At 32.8% G+C, this 25510-nt stretch overlaps 1 long non-coding RNA gene across 1 annotated transcript in view; it reads left to right on the top strand.

Annotated features, from left to right (window-relative positions):
* Window positions 1-20889: 20889 nt before the first annotated feature.
* The window catches only part of LOC144581516 (uncharacterized), a 31017-nt gene continuing 26396 nt past the window's right edge, over window positions 20890-25510 (top strand). The window contains exon 1 of the long non-coding RNA XR_013532408.1: window positions 20890-21074. This is a non-coding gene — a long non-coding RNA (uncharacterized LOC144581516). The remainder of the gene's footprint in view (window positions 21075-25510) is intronic.

Below are 25510 nucleotides of genomic sequence, written 5' to 3'. Positions count from 1 at the left end.
GTGTGATCGGCCCTATACATTAGTATGTGTTTCAGATTATTTTATGATGGTAAAAAACAGGGACACAATTGCTATTCTAACATACTATCTTACTCTATTGTAAAAACTATAGAGTTACATATTAAAGCTTCTTATTTTTTTTTTAAATATTGAAGGTAGTAATAATACGGTGGATTTTTAAAATATATGCAAGCCTATTTTGAATACATTAAAAAATATTAAGAATGGGAAAAAAAGCCCAGGAATACGCCTACTGAGAAATAATTGTCATTGTGCTATAAAATTTCATATCCATTTCTAAAAATAGATGACAGGAGTTAAAACTGAGTGCCTGCTTTTAAACTATGATAAGCAAAATATGATAAATTTTATTGAATTTGGCAGAAATTGATGTAAAATTAAGAAATTGGCCAGGCGCGGTGTCTCACGCCTGTAAACCAAGCAATTTGGGAGGCTGAGATGGGTGGATCACAAGGTCAGGAGTTCAAGACCAGTCTGGCCAAGATGGTGAAACCCCAACTTTACTAAAAATACAAAAATCAGCCAGGCACGGTGGCAGGCACCTTTAATCTTAGCTATTTGGGAGGCTGAGGCAGGAGAATTGCTTGAATCCAGGAGGCGGAGGTTGCAGTGAGCTGAGATAGTGCCATTGCACACCAGCCTGGGCGACAGAGCAAGACTCTGCATAAAAAAAAAAAAAAAAAAAAAAAATTAAGAACTTAAAGTGAATGGTTCTCCATGATAGTTATTAGTCTAGAATAATCTTCTATAATAATGAGGAAAAACTGGCAGGCATTGTCTTCTTTTACTTAATTTTTAAAATAATTAAAATTCTATCTTACATTATCCATTGACTTCCAGATTAAAACAAAGTAAACGCTTTTACATTCTGTTCATCTCATCCATCCTCCTGTTTATCACATGATCAATGTTTAATCATTTTGTTTTTTTTTTTTCCCTATACATAACTTACGTTAATGTTCACAGTGGTCAGTTTTCAAGAGATCTTAATTCTAGATTTTTTTTGTTAACATGAAAATAGTAACAGAGTATTATGTTAACAAGAATTCAATATTCAAAATTCAATGCTGTCATTTTTTTTCCACAAATAATTCATTGTGGAATATTCCCTGAGTTCAGTTTTACTTTAAAATGTTTGCTATTTTTGAACTGAAGGTCAATTTTTTCAGATATAAAATTTTAGTGGCATAAGTTTTCAAAGATTATGTAAGCACTGTTATTACCCTATAAAAACTAAGAATTAAATTTAACCTCGGCCATAATTCTAAAGTAATTCCTCAAATCAATCTCTTCATTGCAGCAAATAATTTTCTTCTATTTCCAGCCTCATCACTGATTCTTACACAGTGCTTACTCCATGAAACAAAGGATTTGCAACTCTTTTACTAATTGATTTTATGGTAAATTAATTCTAATTGTTTCCTCTTTGAGCTAGGTGCTTGTAATCTTAATGTAGAGAGAAAAGACTATACTATTTTAAATTCTAATAGTCAATTTCACCTTCCCACATCCTGGCCAAACTAAAAATAACCAAGTTCATATAGTTAATATTTTCTTGTCTTAGATTGTGATAACCTAAAAATAGTCTGTGAGACAAAGATTTGAGTGGAAGAAGTTCATTTGGAAGGGATTTAGATTCCAGGAAGCATGTTTAAGTGGGGGGTTAGTAAGCCAGAAAAGAAAGAAATATGGTATATGGTAAGTTAATAAGCAGGTAACTGTTGTGAACCCCTGGAAATCTACCTGCAGGGGAGGTTGAGAAAACATACAAAATGTGTCTCAATGGTTTCCCTCTCATGAGATGGGGAAGCTGACTTATTAACTCCACTCATCATTAAGTCTCTATCATTTCAAGTGAAAGCCTTCAGGAAGAGAAGCAACCATTTGGAAAAGGAAGCAGATGGCTAGAACAGAAAGTGGGAGTGGGGGGATATGTGATAAACACTGCTTGATCCTACCACATCCTGATGCCTAGCTAGTCCCAAATTCTACTTCTGATTCCATTCTGTACCTAGCAATTATCACATCCATCCCTACTGGCAGTTATTTTAGGTCTAGTCTCACTTCAAGACAGCTGTCAACTACCATTTTAAGAGGTCTTAATCCTATGTTAATAAAGAGCTTAGCAACTGTTCTCTAATCACTATGATAGTTGAGGTGAGAAGTAGTGTCTTAGTTTGCTTTCTGTTGCTATAACAGAATAACACAGGCTAGATAACTTATAAATAAAAAAAATTATTTGGCTTAGAGTTCTGGAGGCTGAGAAGTCCAAGAGCATGGTGTTGGTATCTGGAGAGGGCCTTCTTTCTTTGTTAGCCCATAGTGGAAGTGCAAGTGAGCACAGCAGCCAGAGAGAGGAAGCTAGACAAACTCCATCCTTTTTTCAGGAACCCACCTCTAAATAACTCATTCACACAGTAAAGGCATTAATCTAATCATAAATATAGAGCCTTCATACCCTAAATCCCTCTTAAAGACCTTAAATTCCCAATACTTTTACAAGGGCAATTAAATTTCAAGATGAGTTTTGGAGGTGAAATGCAAACCAAAGCAAATAGGAAATTATGTGGTGAGTGGTAAGTAGTATACTGTGGGTACTATTTAATGTAAGTATTAAGACATTATTTTATGACCCAAAGAAAAAGGGAGTTATTATAAAGACAACATGGCACTTTTCCACTTTTCCTTTCTTTTTTTCTTCAATGTCTTTTTCCTGATACACTGAGAATCTGTTTTGAATATTTCAAAACAAAATTAAAACAAACTGTTAAAAATCTAATTGGCTTTTTTTCTTGATTCATGAATTGAAGAAGCCTTCATTCTAAAAAATAGAATGAGCTCTTTCAAGGAACAATAGCAGAAAAGTGGCTTCTGTAAGGTGAGATAAGGAAATAGAACAATAGAAAAATAGTTGATTAACATTAAGTTACTTGAGGTTACATAGTTTTTGTAAGGGTTAAAGCAGTGGGAACTTCCTTTTCATGCTGAATCAGGTAGACCCGAATCTCCTGTTTTCAGAAAATTTAAAAAAAAAAAAACAAAACTGAACTGTTATGGGATTTATCTACTTTCTTAAAATTTCATTTGGCTTATTTGGCATTTAGCCCGAGTGACTACATTTTGGTTTGGTCTGGTGTGCTGGGGCCTAGTTCCAGAGCTTAATCCAAAACAATGGCCTCCCGTATACTTTATTTAATGGTAGCACAATTCTAAATTGTGATTATTATAACTACCTATATATTATGGCATCTGAGATATGACATGCATAGCTACCATCTAAAATTTGTTAAAATGCACATTATCAGCGGTGGCTCACACCTGTAATCCCAGCACTTTGGGAGGCCGAGGTGGGTGGATCATGAGGTCAAGAGATTGAGACCATCCTGGTCAACATGGTGAAACCCCGTCTCTACTAAAAATACAAAAAATTAGCTGGGCACGGTGGCACGTGCCTGTAATCCCAGCTACTCAGGAGGCTGAGGCAGGAGAATTGCCTGAACCCAGGAGGCGGAGGAAGCAGTGAGCCGAGATCGTGACATTGCACTCCAGCCTGGGTAACAAGAGTGAAATTCCATCTCAAAAAAAAAAAAAAAAATTATGCACATTATCAGATATTTCCTCTAGAGTATTTGATTCAATTGTACCTGTATGAGACCCAGGATGCTTCAGTCCTAATATCTGCCTCTAGAAAATTTTGATACAAGTTGTGCTTGAACCACATTTCAGGAATGCTGTGTAGCCTGTTTCAGGGATATTTACATTTTGATGGAGAATACTAAAAAATAAACTATTTTTCTACTTACTGTCTCCAAGGGAAATTTATGAATAGAACACTACTCAGATTTTTAAAATTCTAATATGAGAAGAAATAAAACTGTTTATATTTCAACTCAGGCCCCCACTCTTAGTTTGACCTTCACCTTAACCCCACTTGTAAGTGGGAATAGTGGAAATATTATCCACTGATACCACACAGAGGAATTGGAAGATGGTACTTTCACCCAGACATTTAAATTTGGCAGAAGAAGGGAGAGGATATGATTCAAAAGCTTATGTTTCAGAGGCTCAGGCAGGCTGATCACCTGAGTCTGGGAATTCAAGACCAGCCTGGCCAATGTGTCAAAACCCTGTGTCTACTAAAATACAAAAAGAGAGCCAGGCATGGTGGTGCACAACTGTAATCCCAGCTATGTGGGAGGCTGCTGCGGGAGGATCACTTGAACCCAGAAGGCAGAGGCTGCAGAGCTGAGATTAAGCCACCGCACTCCAGCCCAGGTGACACAGCAAGATGCTGTCTCCAAAAAAAAAAAAAGAAAGAGAAAAAGAAAAGCTTATAAATGTCACCTATGGGTTGAAAATGATGGTAGCAAACTGTGAGTATAATTGAGTTCCTCTAACTCAATGAAAATAGAAGGATCTTAGAGGCTAGATAGCCATGCTTATCAGATACAAGGGGCAATGGAGTGCTATCTACAGCAGTCATCAAACAAATTATGGGTCCCTAGAAATGTCAGAGATTAGCAGGCTGTTAAGGAGCTATTTCGCATGTACAGAAGGAAAAATTTTAGTACAGAACACCAGAACCTTCACTCAAGTGAAAACCATGAGACACTTAACCTCTTACACAGTTTCCAGATGTTGGTTTACCCAAGAGAAGCCCTTTTACTGAGAGGGAGGAAAATATGTAAACAGAATCTTACAACATGCCCATAAGTGTAACCTGTGAACCCTCCCTCAAGCATTCCCAAGAAAGACCTGCAACTCTTCATTAGGATGACAGAGTGCTAGGAAATGAGTATTACCTTTTGGAGAATATCATATGTTGGTTCTGAACTTTTACTGCTTCCCAGGGAGCCAATTCTACTCTGGCTCACTAGTGAAACAAGAGATTTATGAATGTAAGGTAATACAAAGAATGTTGGTTCAGGTAAATTTAACAAAAGTCCAGTGAGACTGATAATAAATTGTGTTATTTTCAAAATCATAAAATAAATAAATTAGAAGTATTTCTACACTAGTTTCAATATCTGTGGAGTAGTATTACGGCAGAACGAGCTACACAGAAGTCCCTGGAACTACATACTCATGAAAAAGAAAAGAAAAGAAAAATAAATCAAAGAATTATTTCATCCCTGAGGATCTGAAGAGATTATTTTTATCATCAAGGACCTCACGAATGAAGGCATATTGATTCCTACATCTCCCATTTAACTTGTTTGATTTCCTGGCACATAAACCAATTGAATAATGCATAATAATTATAGAGAGTTACAGGCTAAATCGGGTCATGATGCCCATCAGAGTTTTCTTTCCAGATATAGTATCTTTGCTCAAGCAAATCAACATAGCACTTGGCATAAAAATTGCTGCAAATTCTTCCTTGGTTTTCACATCAGTAAGAAAAATATCATGCAGTTTGCATTTACAAAACAATACTATACAAGCAGGAAAAAGTCTTTCTCTTGTTCCACAAGTAAATCAATATTCTGCTGGTACATAATACAATCGGAAAAAAATTATAATGATCAAATCTCACAGAGGATTCCATTGGATATTATGTTGATGGCATCATGCTAATTAGACATAATAAATATGAGCTTGTAAATACCCTATGTGTTTACAAGCAACTGTGCAATGAAGGATGAATTATAAACTTGGGTAGGTTCCAGGGAATTGTTAAATTTTTAGAGAATAAGTAGTCAAAGAATGTAAAGATATTTCTTCCAGTGAGATTCTAAAATGATGATCCATTCTGTTTGACCAATGAAAAAGAGTCATGGTTTTTGCTGGTTACATTTGGATTAGGAAATATCATCTTGAGTCATGCTTTTTAAATTCATTTATTGGGAAAGCCCTGAAGCTGACAGTTTTGAGTAGGACCTTGAACAAGAGCAGTGCTTATCATCATGTCCTGGGTGTTTTTTGATTCAATGAATCATCAAATTAGTCATGTAGAGAAGAATTCAGTTATAAATTTAAGGTTGCATATAGGAGAGTTGGATGTAGAACACCCAGAAGCTTAATGTAAACTTCATTAGCAGTGGCTTATAAGTCAATGAGCTGCTAATTTACTCACCTTTTCTCTGCTTCCTAACGTCCCCAGTTAACACATGAGGAAAGAAGCATTTACGCAAGGGTAACACAAAACATCTGACCTACAGCTATCAATACCTTTAAAAATAGTAGCTTTATTAAAATATTCCTGGATTATCATTTGGATATATCATCTGTCTCATGTTGGAACTTTGATATTTCCTGTTTTTTAAAACTATTATGTGAATATGCAGTGCTTCAAGTATGTTAGGAGTAAATGTGTATAATAATATATACATATAATGTTTAAGCAAAAAGGCTGTGTTTCAATTTATTGTTCACAGCTATGGATCTCAGTTAACAGTAGGAGAGAAGGGCCTCCTATTTTGGAATCCGTTTTTCAGGATTATTTTTTATTTTTATTTTTATTTTTTTGAGACAGAGTTTCGCTCTTGTTACCCAGGCTGAAGTGCAATGGGGCAATCTCCGCTCACGGCAACCTCCGCCTCCTGGGTTCAGGCAATTCTTCTGCCTCAGCCTCCTGAGTAGCTGGGATTACAGGCACGCGCCACCATGCCCAGCTAATTTTTTTTGTGTTTTTAGTAGAGACGGTGGTTTCACCATGTTGACCAGGATGGTCTCGATCTCTTGACCTCGTGATCTACCCGCCTCGGCCTCCCAAAGTGCTGGGATTACAGGCGTGAGCCACTGCGCCTGGCCCCAGGATTATTTTTAAATATATTTTATACAGAGAAAATTCTAGTTATTTCTTCATTTACCTTTTTCAATATTAAGTTTAAAAGTATTATTTCTATAAGAAAATATTTTATTTGTAATAATGATCATGAATAAACTGAATAAATCAAATGTTAAAAATTGATTTAAAGTCTTTTCTGTAATGTTTCCAATAATACTATACTTATTAGAACTTCTTTTTAACTTGTGAATGTCATTCAGGAATACAATTCAAAAATACCATCAATCATTATGAATGTCTTGTATTTATTCTTACCGTATATGACCTTTCTTATCTATCCATTTCTATCAACCTATGACTTATTTCTAATCATAATTACATAGAATTAGATCTATTATTATAATTAGACATAATTAAATTTCTAATTATATCTAGTGGTTTGAATATATCAAAATTTGAGTGATTTGAATTTCTGCTAATGTCTTTTTTAACATTCTTTCCTTGATAAATATTATGTTTGCAATATTTAATCATGTTTACATATATATATTTCTGATTATTTTCTGACGTAAAATGTTAAATAACTACATGACAATTTATCAGTTATTCTGTTGATATCCTTACACATCATTTCCAAATATTTGGCCTTACAAAAATAATGATAATTTTAACACTTTTATCAATCTTTTTGTATATAAATATATATGAAAGATGTCATTAGAAATCTAATACAAATGATCTAAACTGCTGTTTGGTAGAATAGTCATATATTCAACTAGATATTTCTAAATTACTTTGCTAAATGGTCATAAGTAAGATTCATATTCTTGAGAATATATACAATTAGCATCTTTGTCAAGATTTTATCTTACAAAGTTAACTTTTTCAAGTATTATACGCTTTAAAATGTACTTTCATCTCATTTGAAATATCACTAGATATAACTTTTCTTTTTGTTCACAGATTTTTAAAATTATATTTTGATGTTTTCTTAATTGTGTAATATATGTGTGCATTTTTAATCTTTTCAAAGAAATCTTTCAGAACAAGTTTATAAAATACTTTTACACTTTTATTCAAGATTTTGATGTTTCTTTCTTATTAAAGAGATCGATCATACCTAATATCATAAAAGTATATCCGTATATAATTCTTATATTTTGTCCAAAAATAAAATTTTGAATTTTATATTTATAACTTTAATGGTGTGATTATATGATATACAGTAGGTTTCTAGTTATATTAATATAAATAGCAAATTCTCCGTGTATTGAATTGTCTAAACTTTAATCACTTATTTGAAATGCCCCATATATCATATGTTAAATTTTATATGTGCAATTTTATTTCTTAGTGCTATGTTGTACTGTTCATTTACTAACTTCACCAATTCCATGTAATTTCTATTATTCGTCATATTTTTGTCTACACTCCAAAAAATTTCCCCAACTGTTATTTTTAATTCTTTAGAAAGTTTCTGCTTCCAGCTTTTATTTTCCAGGTTATTTGTGTTATTATTTTTCTCCAAATGTTCTGTTTTAATTTTTTAATTGTCAGTTGGCTATGTTGCTCCTAGTAGACAACTGCTTTATCTTAGAGGATTCCATGACTCTCTCATTTCTTTTTTCTTTTTGTTTTTGTCTTGAATTGGATTGATTTTTCTCCAGGCATTTACAAGATTTTTCTTCAATCCTCTTCTGTTGTTGTTTTTCTTTGTTTTTGTTTATAATGAGGATTTCCTCAGCCATCAGGAGATTAGTGTACATTTATTGAGAGCCACTGTAATTTACAATTGCATGAAAAATGCCTATTGATTGGTGGACATTATAAAATTGGGGAGACATTATTTTATTAAAGAAATGCAGTGATTTTATTGTTGAGTTCAGCAAGGTTGCTGAGAGAATCAATGTTCTGAATGTAGATTTTCATATATTTTCGTGCTTGAGTTGAACAAGTGTCTAAAGGTTTTATCATCTTCTGAGAATCAACTTTCAAAGGGCTGGATTTCTGGGATTTTAACTGCTCTCTAAATAGACTTTCCATTTACTGATATGACGGAATGTTTCTGGGTTTTTTTCCATCAATTTTATGATGACTATGAGATTTAAACCTTAATCAGCTTTAATTCTCTTACATTTTCTTCTGCTTTTGTAATTCTATTTCTCATTTGCTCTATCATTTAATATGTCTGAAGTATACCTTTGCATAGTAAAATTATTACTGATGTTTAAGAAAAAAATATTTATGACACTTGTTAAAGATGGTTATTCAAGGGGGCCATTAGTATAGGCACTGTTGCCATGGTGTGTGGCAGCGGGGAAGAGAGATTGGACTCAACTCTGACTCTAACGAGGACAAATAGGGATTTATAAATAAGAAGCAGACTGAATATAAGTGGATAAAAAATAACTAAGAGGAAACATCAAAAACAAGATATTTCTGGCTAATCTGACTTGACAGAATTATTGCTGAAGGCAGACCACGGTGATAAGGTATTTTACCATTGGTGGGGAATTTTTAGTAAACTGTTGTAGGGAAGACAAAACTTTATCTCTTCTGTCTTAAGGTCCCATGCTGGACCTGAGAATTAAATTAAGATAATATAGATAAATAGGAGGAAGACATACTGATTTATTTAATACACTAGACTCTTGAACAGCATGGCTTTAAACTGCAGTGTTCATGTGTGAATTTTTTTTCAGTAAAATTTACACCAGTGTATCTGCCTCTCTTACCTCCCTTTACACAGCCTCCAATGTTTCTGATTCTGCCAACATGAGACAGTGACCAATTCCTTTCCCTTCTCCTCCTCAGTCTGTTGAATAGGAGGACAATGAGGATGAAGACCTTCGTGATGATTTTTTTTTATATATTATCATATATATAAAATGATAATGCATGATCACATTTAAAAAATATATATAGCATACAATATATATAATATATTTTATAGATATAATCATATATATAATGAAGAAGAGAAAATATATTTACTAATCATGTATTTTCTCTTCTTTATGACTTTTTTTTTCTGTCAGGCTGAAGTGCAGTGGCACCATCTCAGCTCACTGCAAACTCCACCTCCCAAGTTCAAGCAATTCTCCTGCCTCGGTCTCCTGAGTAGCTGGATTACAGGCGTGCACCACCATGAAGAGGCAGAGTCCAACTCTTATTTACTGCATTAAATAAGGGTAGTTAGTTGTGAAATGTGGTGAGGCAAAGGGGCTTGGGCTACAGTAATTTATTGGTTAGAGAAGTGACTAGGAAGATAAAGGTTAGTTTAATAAGATTATTTGTACAGATTTTCCTCAGCTTCAACTTCCAATCATTAATGGTAAGAATGTTACTACTTTTTGTATAGAGAATATGTGTTTCACATGGGAATTTCAACTCTTGTTTTTAAAAAACCAGGGTAAAGTCAGAGTGATCTTCTTGAACCTGCCTTGGGTATTTTGGTTTTATTTTTTTGGCAGAGGCATTGTTTTATTGAAAATAGTAAATACGCCAGGGCAGCATATTTTGTGGGTAAACATTTTTAACTCCTTCACTGACTTAGCAAGATTCTTGTTCAGATAGGATTCTACAAGGACAGAGAGAAAAGTCCAAGGTCAGGACTAGTCAGAAAGGACTCAAGTATCTGACTGAAGTTTTACTCAAAGGAAAGAGTCTTTGTCACAGGTAGGTCAGGAGATATTATGCTAATAAAAATCGTCTGTATTTATTTATTTATTCCTAGATTGCTTATGTAGAAAAGATATGGAAGGACTACATTATTTTTCAACCATGAAAAGTATATTATCCTTAGGGCCATGATTAAGACACAAATTTAGATTTATAGTTTGCAAGAACTGTGTACTCGGTCTGTGTATATATTTTCTCTGTCTTTATATTAACAATATTAGATTTGGCTGAAAGTTTCCCATTGTAGTTTTATAAATACTAAAGAATTCAAATGTTTTAAATAATAAGTATTACAAATGTATCCAAAGTGATATATTTAGAAAGTATGCTTTAGATACTTCTTTGTTACCCTGCAAATACATAAGAAAGTATGATAAATGTGATATATTATAGTTCCTAAACTTCCTCCTATATGTGAAGAAGAAGGGGAAATAGAGTATCTTTATATGAAGAAATTCCGTACTTTTGATCCTTTAATAAAGGTCTGCTTTCCAAAAGTGTACCCTATGCCACACGTAACTAGTTCTTGTTTTTGTTTTATTAATAGGTTATGTGTTCTGTGATTTCAGAATAATTTCTGAAGCAGTAGTCCCCACTTATCCATGGAGAATATGTTTCAAGACCTTCTGTGGATGCCTGAAACCATGGATAGTACTGAAGGCTATATATATCTGTACTATGCTTTTTAAAATACACACCTGTCATAAAGTTTACAGATTAGTCACAGTGAGTGATTGATGACATTATTTAATATAGAATATACCAATTAGAGCAATATACTCTAATAAAATTATGTGAATATGGTCCCTCTCTCTTAACATTCCTTATTGTGCTATACATAGATCTTAGCAACCTCAGTGCGTATATTTTTTCTTTCCTTATTGAGAACTTTGACCTTTTCACTTAAAGGAAGCACTTTACAGCTTCTCTTTGGTATATCCAAATTGCTAACATCATTGCTCTTGCACTTTGGGACCATTATGAAGTAGAATAAGGGTGACTTGAACACTAGCACTGTGATATCAACCAGTTGATCCAATAACACAGCTAGCTCCTTAGTGATTCACCTACAGGGAGCATAGACAGCATGGATTTGTGGGCCAAAAGGATGATTCACATTCAGTTCCACTTGGGATGGGGCACAAGCTCATCATGCTACTCAGAACTGTGTGCAGTTCAAAACTTAGAAATTGTTTATTCTTGGAATTTTCCATTAAATCTTTTCAAACTACAGTTGACCACTGGTGACTGAAAACTGTGGTAAGTGAAACTGGGATAAGGAGGACTACTATACTATTGTTTTTCTGTGCATTTTCAACTTGTTTTATTTCAGAAATCATTCTATTATAAATTCATTCTGATTTTGTTTTTGCTTTGATACAACACCTTAGTAACCCTGGTTGTTGGGAAAGCCAAAAATAATCAACAACTTACTCCATAGATCAAATCACAGAAATTCAGTTTATAAAACCTAGGCTGACATTATGATTAAAGGTATAAAAAGTATAAAATACTATGTTAACATTGGAACACCCATATTGCAACAGGCTATGAAAGGGAAATGATGCATTCATACAGACAGAGAAATCTCCTAATTTTAGTCATTGAAAAATTACAGCTAATCAATGATCAATCACGTTGGAGACAATTATGAAAAGATATACCTAAACCACATTTTTTTATTTTCCATTTGGTATATAAAGCTTTATTTTCAAAATGTTAAAATAAATCATAACTTAATTTCAATTAAGAATTTAATTTAACTATATGGATTATGAATTCCATGTATTCACATTTCAAAAATAATTGAAAAACTAAGTAACTTATTTTTAAAATTTCTAATTAAAAATAGACATTAATTTTAGTTTTACAGCTTCTCTTATAACTAAGATCTATACACTGTCATTTGACTCTTTTCTATGTACTAATTTATTAAGTTATTTAATGTTTATTATCTTTTAATCTCAATGCATTAGTTTATTTTTATAAAGAATATTAGACAAAATAACTTGTGTATTTGCTTATAAAGCCAATATAAACCAAAATAATTATCAGAAAATATAATAAGTTTTACATACTGAATCTGAGATTTCAATTGTAGCCTAAAATTGACAGTTTCATAAAAACTTCTAAAGTAATTTTTAGGGCCATGAACAGTGGCTCATGCTTGTAATCACGGCACTTAGGGCAGCTGAGTTGGGAGGATCCCTTTAGCCCAGCAGTTGAAGACCAGCTTGGGCAAAATAAGAAGACCTTGTCTTCACAAAAAAATCAAAATAAAATGACAAAAATTTAGCCAGGTGTCATGGCACAGGCCTGTAGTCCAAGCTACTCAGGAGGCTGAGGTAGGAGAATCACTTGTGCCTAGAAGGTCGAGGCTGCAGTCAACCATAATCACATCACTGCACTCCAGTCTAGGCAACAGAGCAAAATTTTGTCTAAAAAAAAAGTACTCTTTAATTTATTGACTTGTGTAAAATAATTGTTATTAAAATGTTATATTAAAAGGACATCTTATTGACAACATATTATCTATATGGTATGATGACAGAAAACTCTAAAAATGCCCTGCCAGAAAATAAAATCAGAAGTATAGAAATACTTTATTTTGTTGACCAGAAAAACTTTAAATATTTTTTTATTTCTAAGTAAGAATGTCAGCATTAAAAAGGGTACTTTCTTTGGACTTTAACATTAAAAATAAAAAAAAACACTAAAACCTTAATGGATAAAGTCAGTTTCTGAAGTGAGATTGCTAGAGTTCAAATCCTATCTGTGCCAGTTATCAGTTGTGTGAACTTAGATAAATTATTATGCTATTTGGGCTTCAATTACCCATTCATAAAATTATAGTAAATGTTCTTACATATTGGTTTTGTGAAATAAGGTGCTGATTTGTACAGATCAAGACATACATTTAACACCCTATAAATGATTCTTAACATGATATTTACCAATTTAAGCCATTAAAACAGCTAGAAAATATATCTACCTAATAGGTAATTTCTAAAAAATGACCAACTCAATGTCAATAATATATTGATTCTAAGAAAGAACATAGAAAAAATATGAATATGAAATCTTATTAAAACTGAAACAAAAACTGGCAGTTTTAAGTGATATTTTACAATATATACATTGCTTTATTCCTAATTTTCTAACCATCATCAGGGTATGTATCTATAATCTATCCCCTACATTGCAAAAATTTTAATAGGAGAAAACAAATGATGGAGAAAAAAAATACTTATTTAATTGATCCATAGGGAGTGTGAAGAGTAATCAACAAATTGTAACTTGCTTGGCTTAGTATTATTCAGTTTCATTTTTGTTTCAAGAAATATCCTGCAAGATGAAGAGCACATTTTGGACATACAATGCTATTCTATAACAAGAAAATTAAAGAATTGTAGATCATGCTGAAAAATGTATCTTACAAGTTTTTGTTGCCATTCTTAGAAGATTTAGATTCCATAATTTATCTTTTCTTGAACATTTATTTATTAAGAGCTGTAGGAAATATGCAATAGATAATTTTTAATAAATATCTTCTTAAAGGAATTCATGAAAATCAGTTTAATAAGTGAGACAATAAAACCCATAAATAATTTATATTACACTAAATCTTAAAAATCTTTCTCTTTTTTGTACTTCCTATGTATGCTTAAAAAGAAAAATGAATCTTTATGTATAAATTAGAAATGGTTTTGATTGTAATGGAAAATCCAAGTAGATGGCCTAAAAGCGAATTTAAAGGGAATTCATTTCTGTTACTAACAAAATGGCTAGTGTGAAGCCTTTGTATCTGAAATATTCTTAGCCTTTTTTTTCATTGTAACAAGTTGTTTGTCATCACTTCAGTCTTTAAAGTCTTGGCAACGTCAGGAAAGAAGCTTTGCCAACCACTTTTACCAAGGAAAACAAAATTTTCTCAAAGCTTTCCAAGAGACCTTTGCTTACTTCTCACATAACGAGTTCTAATTTACAGGAATCCTGAGATATTGAGCATGGGCATTTTCAAGTTGATATGTACATACAAAAAGAAGACGGATAAATTAATAATTCATCCAATAGCATCTAAACAAAGGTATTTTGTAGATTTTTAAAGTTCCTAAGTTTAGCTAATAGCAGATTAAGAAAAAAAAATAACATGTATCCTGGAACTTCAATATAATTATTTTGTAAGCCTGCTAATATACTAGTATGCCTCAAGTTATCACTATTGGAATCAACAGAAAATGATTGGTGTATTTAAAAATAAAATCTTACAAATTAAAAAAAAAAATTGCAGAAAAAATTTTAGCATGGTTGTTTAACTTTATTTTCTTGACATTAATGTAAATGATTTGTTAAGCATTAAACTACCCTGAATCATAGTAGATAAATGAACCTGAAATAGACTAGTGAAAACCAGTGATTTTTCCCAATAGCTGATGTTTTTATTTTCTTGTAGCATTACTCTGTGGTTTATTTATTATCATTTCAAAATGTCCTTAAGCTTTTTTCATATCTGTTTTGTTAGCATACAATCATATTGATTACTGTATATTTCTTGAGTGTAGCTTTCTATAAAGATACTTAAGGTGGCAGAAAATATTGATCCAAAATATAGAATATATACATAAAATCAACAAGATTAATGTATTCAATGAATATTCAAATATTCAATATTACCATATTTTAAAATGTGCTATTATTCAATAATGCAGATGTGCTCACATGTACATAAATCTTATAAATGACTCTTGATTCATGATCTTGCATAAATAAATGTTGATGAAAGTGATTACATCTTTTCTATTCCTGATATTACCTTACTATTTGGCAGAATCTTCACCTGCCTAAGAATCCCGGCTTCTACTTTGTGGTCACTCATGATGTAATAGGTGATATATAAATATTAACCTAATTGATGAATTCTGACTAAGATACTGACTGTGTACAGTCCAGTCTTGCCTTTGATGTTGTTTTCTTTTTCTTTCCTCCCACTACACAATCTTATTTCCAAGGAGACCGGCACTATGCTTTGTTTCTTCATGCCTTAACTTTTATACATTTATACCACAGTTAACTATATGCCATTGTCAATTTCATCACAGTACTTTGATCTTCAATAACTAAATTCTATGATAATTTTAATCATTTAAAAAACAAAGCTAGAGGCATTATACTACTTAATTTTAAAATGTGTTACAAAACTATAGTAATAAAAATAGCATGATACTGGCATAAAAACAGACATGCCAACAAATGGAACAGGATAGAGAGCACATAAATAAATCAAAACAAATGCATACATTTAAGGTCAATTAATTTCCAGCAAAATTGGCAAGAGCACACAATGGAAAAAAGATAGTCTCTTCAGCAAATGGTACTGGAAAAACTGAATGTCTACACGCAGAGGATTAAAATTGTATGCTTATCTTACTCTACACACAAAGATTAAGTCTAACAGGATTAAAAACTTTAATATAGAACTTGAAACAGTAAAACTGCTAGACAAAAACATGTGGGAAAATGCTTCACGACACTGGACTGAGTAATGACTTTTTTCTTTCAATATGACCCCAAAAGCACAGGTAACCAAATCAAAAATAGACAAATGAGATTGCATCAAACTGAAAAGCTTCAATACATCAAAAAGATCAATTAACATAGTAGACCAACCACAAATTCCCCTTCTAGAAAAACATTTGCAAAATACACATCTGGTAAGGTGGCAATATCCAAAATATATAAGGAACTTAACAGCAAGAAAATAAATTATCAAATTAAGTTCTAGCAAGCAAAATGGAAAAATGTCCCCTTCTAGGAAAATAGTATCATTACATTTTCCTCTTGACAACATATATTAGGCCATTTTTGAATTGCTGTAAAGAAATACTTGAGACTGGCCAATTTATTAAAAAAGCAAAAAGGAGGCTTAACTGGCTGAAAGCTCTGCCGGGTACACAGGAAGCAGGGCACCAGCATCTGCTTTTGGAGAAGACATCTAATCATGGGAGATGGCAGTGGGAAAGCCAGCAGGTCACACGGTGAGAGTCAGAACAAGGAAGCAAAGGAGGAGGTGCCACACACTTTCAAACTACCAGATCTCATAGAAACTCACTTTCTTCTTGACAACATCAAGGGGGAGGGTGTTAAACCATGAGAAACTGCCCCATGAGCCAATCACCTTCCATCAGGCCTCACCTCCAATACTGGATATTCTAGTTCAACATAAGATTTGGAGGACAAAAATATCCAAACTGTAGCATAACGTATTATGATATCCAAACATGTTAATATAAATTAATAAAATCATGTTTTAAAGTTATATAATATATTGTAGTAGAGATTATTTATAATTTTACACAATTTCTTACTGGTAATTCATTATTTTTCTGCACTTTTATTACTAAAAATACAGTAGAATAGCCATCCATATTGTTACAGGTTAAATTATGTCCTCCTCAAAGTTTATGTGCTAGGCTTCTAACTCTCACTATCTCAAGATATGACTGTAGTTGGAGAAAATGCTTTTCAAAGAGTAAATAAGTTAAATGAGGTCATTAGAGTGGGTTCTAATCTAATGACTGGAGTCCTAAAATAAAGAGAAGATTAGGATACAGATAAGTATACAGGGCCTTATAAAAACAGAGCCATCTATCTACAAGCCAAGGACAGAAGTCTCAGAAAGAAACCAGCTCTGCTGACATCTTGATTTTGGACTTCTAGCCTTCTGAACTGGGAGAAAATAAAAGTTCATTCTACCAGCAGGGAACGGTGGCTCACACCTGTAATCCCAGCACTTTGGAAGGCAGAAGCAGGCAGATCGCCAGGTCAGGAGTTCAAGACCAGCCTGGCCAACATGGTGAAACCCCATCTCTACTAAAAATATAAAAAATTAGCAGGGCATGGTGATGGGCACCTGTAATTCCAGCTACTAAGGAGGTTGAGGAAAGAGAATCACTTGAACTTGGAAGGCAGAGGTTGCAGTGAGCTAAGACTGTGCCATTGCAGTCTAGCCTGGGCAACAGAGCAAGATTCCTTCCAAAAAAAAAACAAAAAAGAAAAGGCCATTCTTTAAGCCACTCAATCTGTGTTACTTTGTTATGGTGGCCCTAGCAACTTACGTACCTGAATCTTATATTTTTAAAGAGGCACATTTATTATTTTAATATACAGATATTTCTATACAGATGAACTTCAATAGTGGAATTGTTGGTTTAGTATATGTAAAGATTTTTATTTAAATAGGCACTGGCATGTTTCTTTCTGTAATGTTTATAACAATATATACTATAAACGTTTATTTGCCAAGGTTTTCTCGTCTTAAGATTTCTACTAGTTTAAATATTAAAGGTTAATATATACCTATATGAATGCATGCATTTATGCATATGTATAACACACACACATATCCATATATGTCAATTTTCTTTCCCAATGACTACTACCAAAATTGACATTTTTTATGTTTGTTAGCCATTTAAGTTTGTTCGTCTCAGCCAATTTTTTGTTCATATCATTTCCACATTTTTTTGGCCAATAGTAATTTTGCTTATTAGTTATGTATTTTTCCAACCTTTAATTTTAATGCTTTTAGTCTCTAAGTTTTCTGTGAGTAACTTACAAATTTCGCATGGCTGTAATGAATGCCATAAGCTGATATTCTCTAACTTTATTATCATAAATAGACTATTTGACAAAGTCTAAACTTCTGTCTCTTTCCTCTCCTACAGCTTTGTCCCTTTATTACCATCTCCCTTCTTCTCTCCCTTTCTCTATTATTTTCTCCTCAAATGATAAAACAATATGAATGTCTTAGAGTAGCAGGGACCTTGGTCCCTACTTTCTTGTTGTGTTATCCCTGCGATGTTCATCTCATTTTACTTGAATTTCTCCATTCAAGGTGAAAGGTGCTCACTGCCAAAATCACATTGCAGACCATGGAACAGGAGCAAAGAACTCCTGGACAAACAGCTTTTCTTTAATTTGCAGATATTTGGAAAATCGACCACCTCAGATATGCTTACATCTCATTAACCTGAAATCTAATCACATAAACACCCTTGGCTGAAACACAGGCTGAGAGATCCATATTTTAGATGTGTTTTATCTTCAAATGTACACTAATTTGCATTTGCCAGGCATTGTAAAATCTCTGAGTGTATTCTCTTGCTTATGCTCCCTGAATTTGAGCACTTCTACCCATTTGCAGTTATCTTTGTTCCTTTGAATATTGTGTCTCTGTCCCTAAAGCAATATCACTTTCTGAGAAATCTCTTAGAAATATGTCGACCTGTATCATTTGAAATTCTATTTTGATTTACTTCTATTTTATATATCACAACTGTTCAATCATTTGGGGCTTTATTATGAATTACTTCTTCATATCTTTCTTTTTACTAATATTATCTATAAATTAATCTATCTTTGTATAGTATATAGCCATTTCATTTTAATCTCCATGGCTAATCTACTCAATATAAATATATACAGATACAGAATCCTTTTATATAAATTCAATTTTACTTATTCTTAAATTTTCAATGGTTTTTTTATATGGCTTCCCCCATAATGGATTCTTTATGTCTTAAATACACATATACATATGCATGTATATTTATTTATTGTTGAATCTGTCTAAGCTACTTTAATTTTAAATGTGTTGGTGTGAGTAATTTGGCTGTTGCTTGTGTTGGCCATCTCTTGTCTACTGAGAATAAGGTCTTCATGTTTTCTGACTTGGGATTCTTTATCTTTAGATCACTATTATCAGTGCTAATTGAGTGAGATTTGACATGAACTTTGCTGTTGGGCTGTGGAAGGGAGCCCCACTGGGTCTAGAGTGTGAGATTGAAATGGGTCCCACTCTTGTGCGCTTGTCTGTGGAGCCTCACACCTCTCTGGGTTGGCACTTGGTTCTGCTATTGCAGGTTCCAAGTACAGGCTTGCCTGGACCAGCCCTGCCTAGCTTCTTTGACTCCCCACAGTTGCCCTAAACCTCAGAGACCTAGCAAGGGACCTCTGAACCACTGAATGTTTCATGGGCCAACCTATCACCTGGGACACCCAAGTACCCCTCCTGGTTAACAAAGGTCAAGCATAAATGCTACTGCCACTGCTGCAGTTGGCTGTCACCTGCAAGTGCTACCTAGAAGTCAACCTGAAAGTCAACCTATACAGTTCATCACATCTTCTGACACAAGCGCACAGGGTTTGGGAAAAAGACAAGCTTCTCACTACCTCTGGTCTCTGCTACTGCCATCACCCACACCATCCCAGCTACCCAGAAGACTGTAAGCCCACTCACCTGCCCAGTACACAACTACTACAACTGACATGTGAGAATGCTACCACCCTAAGGCTATTTATAATCAAGGAAACCACACGAAGTATTCTCTGCTGAAGCACTGAAAAGCAAAGTCAAATGACCTCAGTCAACATATGTCCTAGTCACATCTGAAAAAGAATGTCCTGCCCCAATGAAAGTAAATCAAAAAATAAGAAGTGACTGTTTCTTCAGTTATGAAGAAATCAGTGTAATAATACTGGAAGTGTGAAAAAGCAAAATGTTACTAAATCCTCAAAGAAACATGGTAATTCTCTAGAAACAGATCCTAAAAAAATAAATTTTTGAAACGGTATGGGACATTGTCTGTTTATGTTTGTCTGTTCTGTTTTTTTTCTTTTTCTACTACGTGAACCAGAGACATTATTAATTCAAACACATTATATTCTAGGTCAAAGATGGTGAATCAAAGATACAGTATGAATGTAAAGCACTAAATTTGCTTAAACATAGATAAACCCCTAAATTCGCTTGAAGTTTTTGTTCAATTTTTGTTTTTCATCTTGGCCCTACCCAAACTTTTTAAGCTAGGGACTAGACAGGGAGGAAAAACACACACACACACACACACACAGACATCCACACAAAATAAAAGCAAACAAACAAAAATCCAAACACCTTTGTAATCTCTCTGTGGTACTTGTAAATGTATGTTTGGCTTTTGGTGGCACTTATTTTTAAACTTCACCTTTCTTATATAGGATCATGGCCTCATCTGATGAATTCCTTTAGGCATGAAACCTTAGATGCTTCTATTATTGTAACAGGAATAGGCATGTTCACTCACACTTAGCACTATGTTTTTAAATAATTTTAAAATTGAACTTCAATATATTTCTTATTTTTTAATTCAGTCATGCGTTTAAATGGATACAGGCAATATTTTATTAAGACTCTCTAGGCGATTTTTAGCACAAGATCTTACAGGATTCATTTAGTTTGTTTTATTTCTAGAAACAATTTATGACTGATTTATGTGTGAATAGCCTTGTTTTATGCTTTGAAAATGTTTCCTCAAAAATTCAATCGCTGAAACTTAATGCTAATGTGATATAGTATTAAGAAGTGGGTTCTTTAAGACAATCCCATCCTGGGAGCTCCACCCTTGTGAATGGGAAGGTTCTTATGAAAGAGGCTTCATTTTGCACTCAGTTTTCTTGTCCTTCTATTTCTGCTTTGTGAGGACACAGTGCCCTTCCCCTACAAAGAACGCAGCAGCCAACCATCTCAGAATCAGAGAGCAGCCTTCACCAGACAACCAAACATGCCGGCGCCTTGATTTTGAACTTTCCAGCCTCCAGAACTGTGAGAAGACAAACTTCCGTTTTTTAATAAATTATCTAGTCTCAGGTATTTTGTTAGAGCAGCACCAACAGGACTCCTTGGTAATCTTTCTGTGTCAGTAGTGACTGTATGGTTTGCTTTCTGTGGATGGCTGCATCCAACACTAACGGTCTCCATCTAGGCTTTCTCATGGAAGAAAAACTAAGGACTAGCCCTGTTCACATAGGAGTTATAATTAAATAACATTATAAGAGGGTAGATACCGAATCATAGGCTGGCACTTTCACTAGATTAGCCATTCTTGTGTGGATTTCAAGGCAATGAAGGTTTATCTCTATTGCTTTCTATTTTGGGGGGAGGAAATCAGGACCAAAAATTCTAAAACTTTTACAAGCGAAGCCTCAATGGAGAGCATCAGCATAACAAGTGAGTCCTTTCCTTTTCTTAGTACAGGGAGAAAAGCAGAAATCAGGTTATCTTTATAAACAAGTAACAATATATGTTGATCAAATATTTTGTGTGGATTTTTTATTCCTTTATTTGTAAAATTAGTCAAAAATGACTTTAAAAGTACCTTTTGCCTTTCAGTTTCTATGAATCTTAGAAAATTGAGTATATTTTGTGGTAGAAGATTAGTTTTTTGAAGTCATAATATGTAGGGAATTTAATATAAAATCTATTTAGTAGCAACATAAAATTTTCAAACCAATAACTATAGTGGTATTCATGTAGGCTTAATATGCAAAATGGTCATGTTTTGAATTATGAGCTAGAAAAATTAAGCTACAATTTAATGGTTTTCACTGACATTTAATTCCACAATAACTGATTACAGTATTATTTTTTGATTATATATTTGAGCCCATTATAACTTTATAGTGTTATAAATAATGATCTTCCTTTCTTCCTGTTTCTTTTGGTATTATCAATATTCTATCGTATTCATGCATTGCACTTATATCTTGTATGTTAACATAATTTATCTCATTTTGAATTTTAATCACCTTGTAATATTCTTTAAAATTCAACTACTGAATTAATTTAACTTTATTAGTATAATGTATCTACATTATTTTCTCTTTAATTTCTAGAGGTAGAAAGAAACACTTAATGTATTCATGTTACAAATTGATGTCCGACAAATCTATGCTTATGGAAACAGTAAATAAGAAACTAATTTCTAAAAAATATTATGGCATTATTTTAATTTTGCCTTAATTTGAAGTGAAATTTAAAAAATAATACTCTTGATGTTTAAATAATTTGACACTGATTTTTACTAAACTCTGTTCTAATTTAATTATACATGTAGAGTTTATACATTGAATGAAGAACAACTTTATCCTATTTTTTAAAAAATCTGTTATACAATTTCTAGATAATTTCCATGAAAACATATTTACCTATATTTTGCATTAAGAATTCAGTTTATAAGGTTAAAAACTGAAATGGCTACTCTTAAATTAATGCAGCAGTTATTAAATGGTCCAACAATATCTTGATAATATATGTAATAAGTTTTATCTTCAACTATTATTGTTTACAGTGAATACTTCTTTTAAATATTTTGATATTATAATTAATTTAAATATTTTTTCTACTATTTTTAAATATCTCCTTCTTTGTTATAGCAGTAAACAGTGTACTATTCTTTATATCTACCATAGAATGTCCTGATTTAGTTTGTTTGTAACACTGAGATAAACAATGAAAAAGTGTTTATTATTCAGTTGTTTCCAAAAGGTTTATTTAATAATATGGTGTAATAGTTAGTATACATTCAATATATATTTACTTTGGAAAATTGAAAAGTTTACAACTTCTTATATTACTTATACATAAAATGTATAACATATTACTTATACATAAAATGTATAAATAATTATGTAAATTACTTATACATAAATGTATAAGTAATGTATAAGTAATACATAAAATGTATAAGTAATATGTTATCAGTATATTATCTTATCAATATTTATAACATTATACATAAATATGTGTAAATAATATAAGAACTTATACTATATATTATATATAAGAACTTATACCTACTTACTACATAAATATGTATAAGTAATATAAGAACTTAACTTATATCAATATTTATAAGTTATCAATATTTATTTTGTGTTAAAAGAAACTTCTGTTTTTTATAAAGTATCCAATCTCAGGTATTTTGTTACAGCAGCACAAACGGGACAACTTTATGTCCTGTTTTGAAGTTATACATTTGATAATAAAGTTAACAAAATAAATGAAAAGAATATATACTGATAACTTAATGTTTTAAATGAGAAAAACATGTTTTAGGTGTAAATGTAAAAAATAAAAAGAAAAATTAATTCATGTTCTCTGAATCCAGTGTCATAAAGCTCATGAAACATGGGCAAATAAAAAAATCATAACCACTTTAAAAAAGAGACTGCTAGAGAGCAGCTGCTGGTAGGAATGCACCTGAGTAGATTTTAGCAATTGCACAGAGAGTGAAATATAGTAGGGGGTTGGTCTTAGAACAGAGATTCCTCAAGCATCCCAGACACCCACCTGAGGGTGAATTAGAGTCATACCCTAGAAGTAAATGCTAGTTTCTTTTAGGGGTTAAGAAAGCAAATAAACCACAAACAAACCAATCATATAAAAAACCTTTCATGTTCCCTTCAAAAAATAACTATAACAAGGCATCGGTAGAATTAATGACAATTGCCAGTAATTTAACTATCTGCCAGTAAAAAAATAAGTCTAAGTTCTTTATAGAAAGGCTCCTAAAATATATTTTCAACTATCTAAATTAATAATTTGTAATGTATACAGAAGATCAGAATAAAGAGATTGATAATAAAAAGATAAAATAATAAACATAAAGCAACCCAGAGATCATCTGGACATTACAATTAACCAAAAAAAAGAGAGAAAAGATGAACAAAATCAATGATAAGATGGAATATATCAAAAAAGGAGTACAATATATATTTCAAAAACAAAAGTTAATTATTGGTGGATATAAAAACATACTTGGTTTTCTTCTGGAGTTTTTATGGTGTTAGGTCTTATGTTTAAAACTGTAATACATCTGGCGTTAATTTTTGTGTAAGGTGTAAGGAAGGTGTCCAGTTTCAGCTTTCTGCACGTGGCTAGCCAGCTTTCGCAATGCCATTTATTAAACAGGGAATCCTTTCCCCATTGCTTGTTTTCCCATTCAGGACATAGGCATAGGCAAGGACTTCATGACTAAAACACCAAAAGCAATGTCAACAAAAACCAAAATAGACAAATGGGATTTTATTAAACTTAAGAGCTTCTGCACAGCAAAGAAATAATCATTAGAGTGAACCACCAACCAACAGAATGGGGAAACAATTTTGCAAGCTACCCATCTGACAAAGGGCTAATATCCAGAATCTACAAAAAACTAAAATGAATATACAAGAAAAAAACAATCTCATCAAAAAGTGGGTAAAAGATATGAACAGACATTTTTCAAAAGAAGACATTTATGCAGCCAACAAACATATGAATAAAATGCTCATCATCACTCATTCTTAGAGAAATACAAATTGAAACCACATTGAGATACCACCTCATGCCAGTTAGAAAGGCAATCATTAAAAAATCTGGAGACAACAGATGCTGGACAGAATGTGGAGAAATAGGAACACTTTTACACTGTTGCTGGGAGTGTAAATTAGTTCAGCTATAGTGGAAGACAGTGTGGAGATTCCTCAAGGATCTAGAAATAGGAATTCCATTTGACCCAGCAGTCCCATTACTGGGTACCCAAAAGATTATAAATCAATCTATTATAAAGAAATATGCACATGTATGTTCACTGCAGCACTGTTTACAATAGCAAAGACTTGGAACCAACCCAAATGCCCATCAATGATAGACTGGATAAAGAAAATGTGGTACATATACACAATGGAATACTATGCAGCCATAAAAAAGGATGAGTTCATGCCATTTGCAGGGACATGGAAGAATCTGGACACTATCATCATCAGCATACCAGCAAAAAACCAGAAAACCAAACACCGCATGTTCTCACTCTAAGTGGATATTTAAAAATGAGAATACATGGACATAGGGAGGGGAACATCACACACTGAAGTCTGTTGGGGCATGAGGAGTTATGGAGAGATAACTCCCGGGATGGAGGCAGCAAACCACCATGGCATGTGTTTATCTATGTAACAATCCTGCAAGATCTGCACATGTACCCCAGAACTTAAAGTAAAACTAAAAAAAAAAAAAAAGAAAATGTGGCAAATATACACCCTGGAATACTATATAGCCATAAAAAAGCATGAATTCATGACCTTTGCAGTGACATGGATGAAGATGGAAGATATTATTCTCAGCAAACTGACTCAGGAACTGAAAATAAAACAATGATGTTCTCACTCACAAGTGGGAGCTGAACAATGAGAACTCAAGGACACAAGGAGGGGAACATC

The sequence above is a fragment of the Callithrix jacchus genome, chromosome 2, assembly GCF_049354715.1.
Source record: "Callithrix jacchus isolate 240 chromosome 2, calJac240_pri, whole genome shotgun sequence".
Lineage (NCBI taxonomy): Eukaryota > Metazoa > Chordata > Mammalia > Primates > Cebidae > Callithrix > Callithrix jacchus.
The sequence above is the reverse complement of the archived record's forward strand: the minus strand, read 5'-3'. Positions and strand labels throughout refer to the sequence as shown.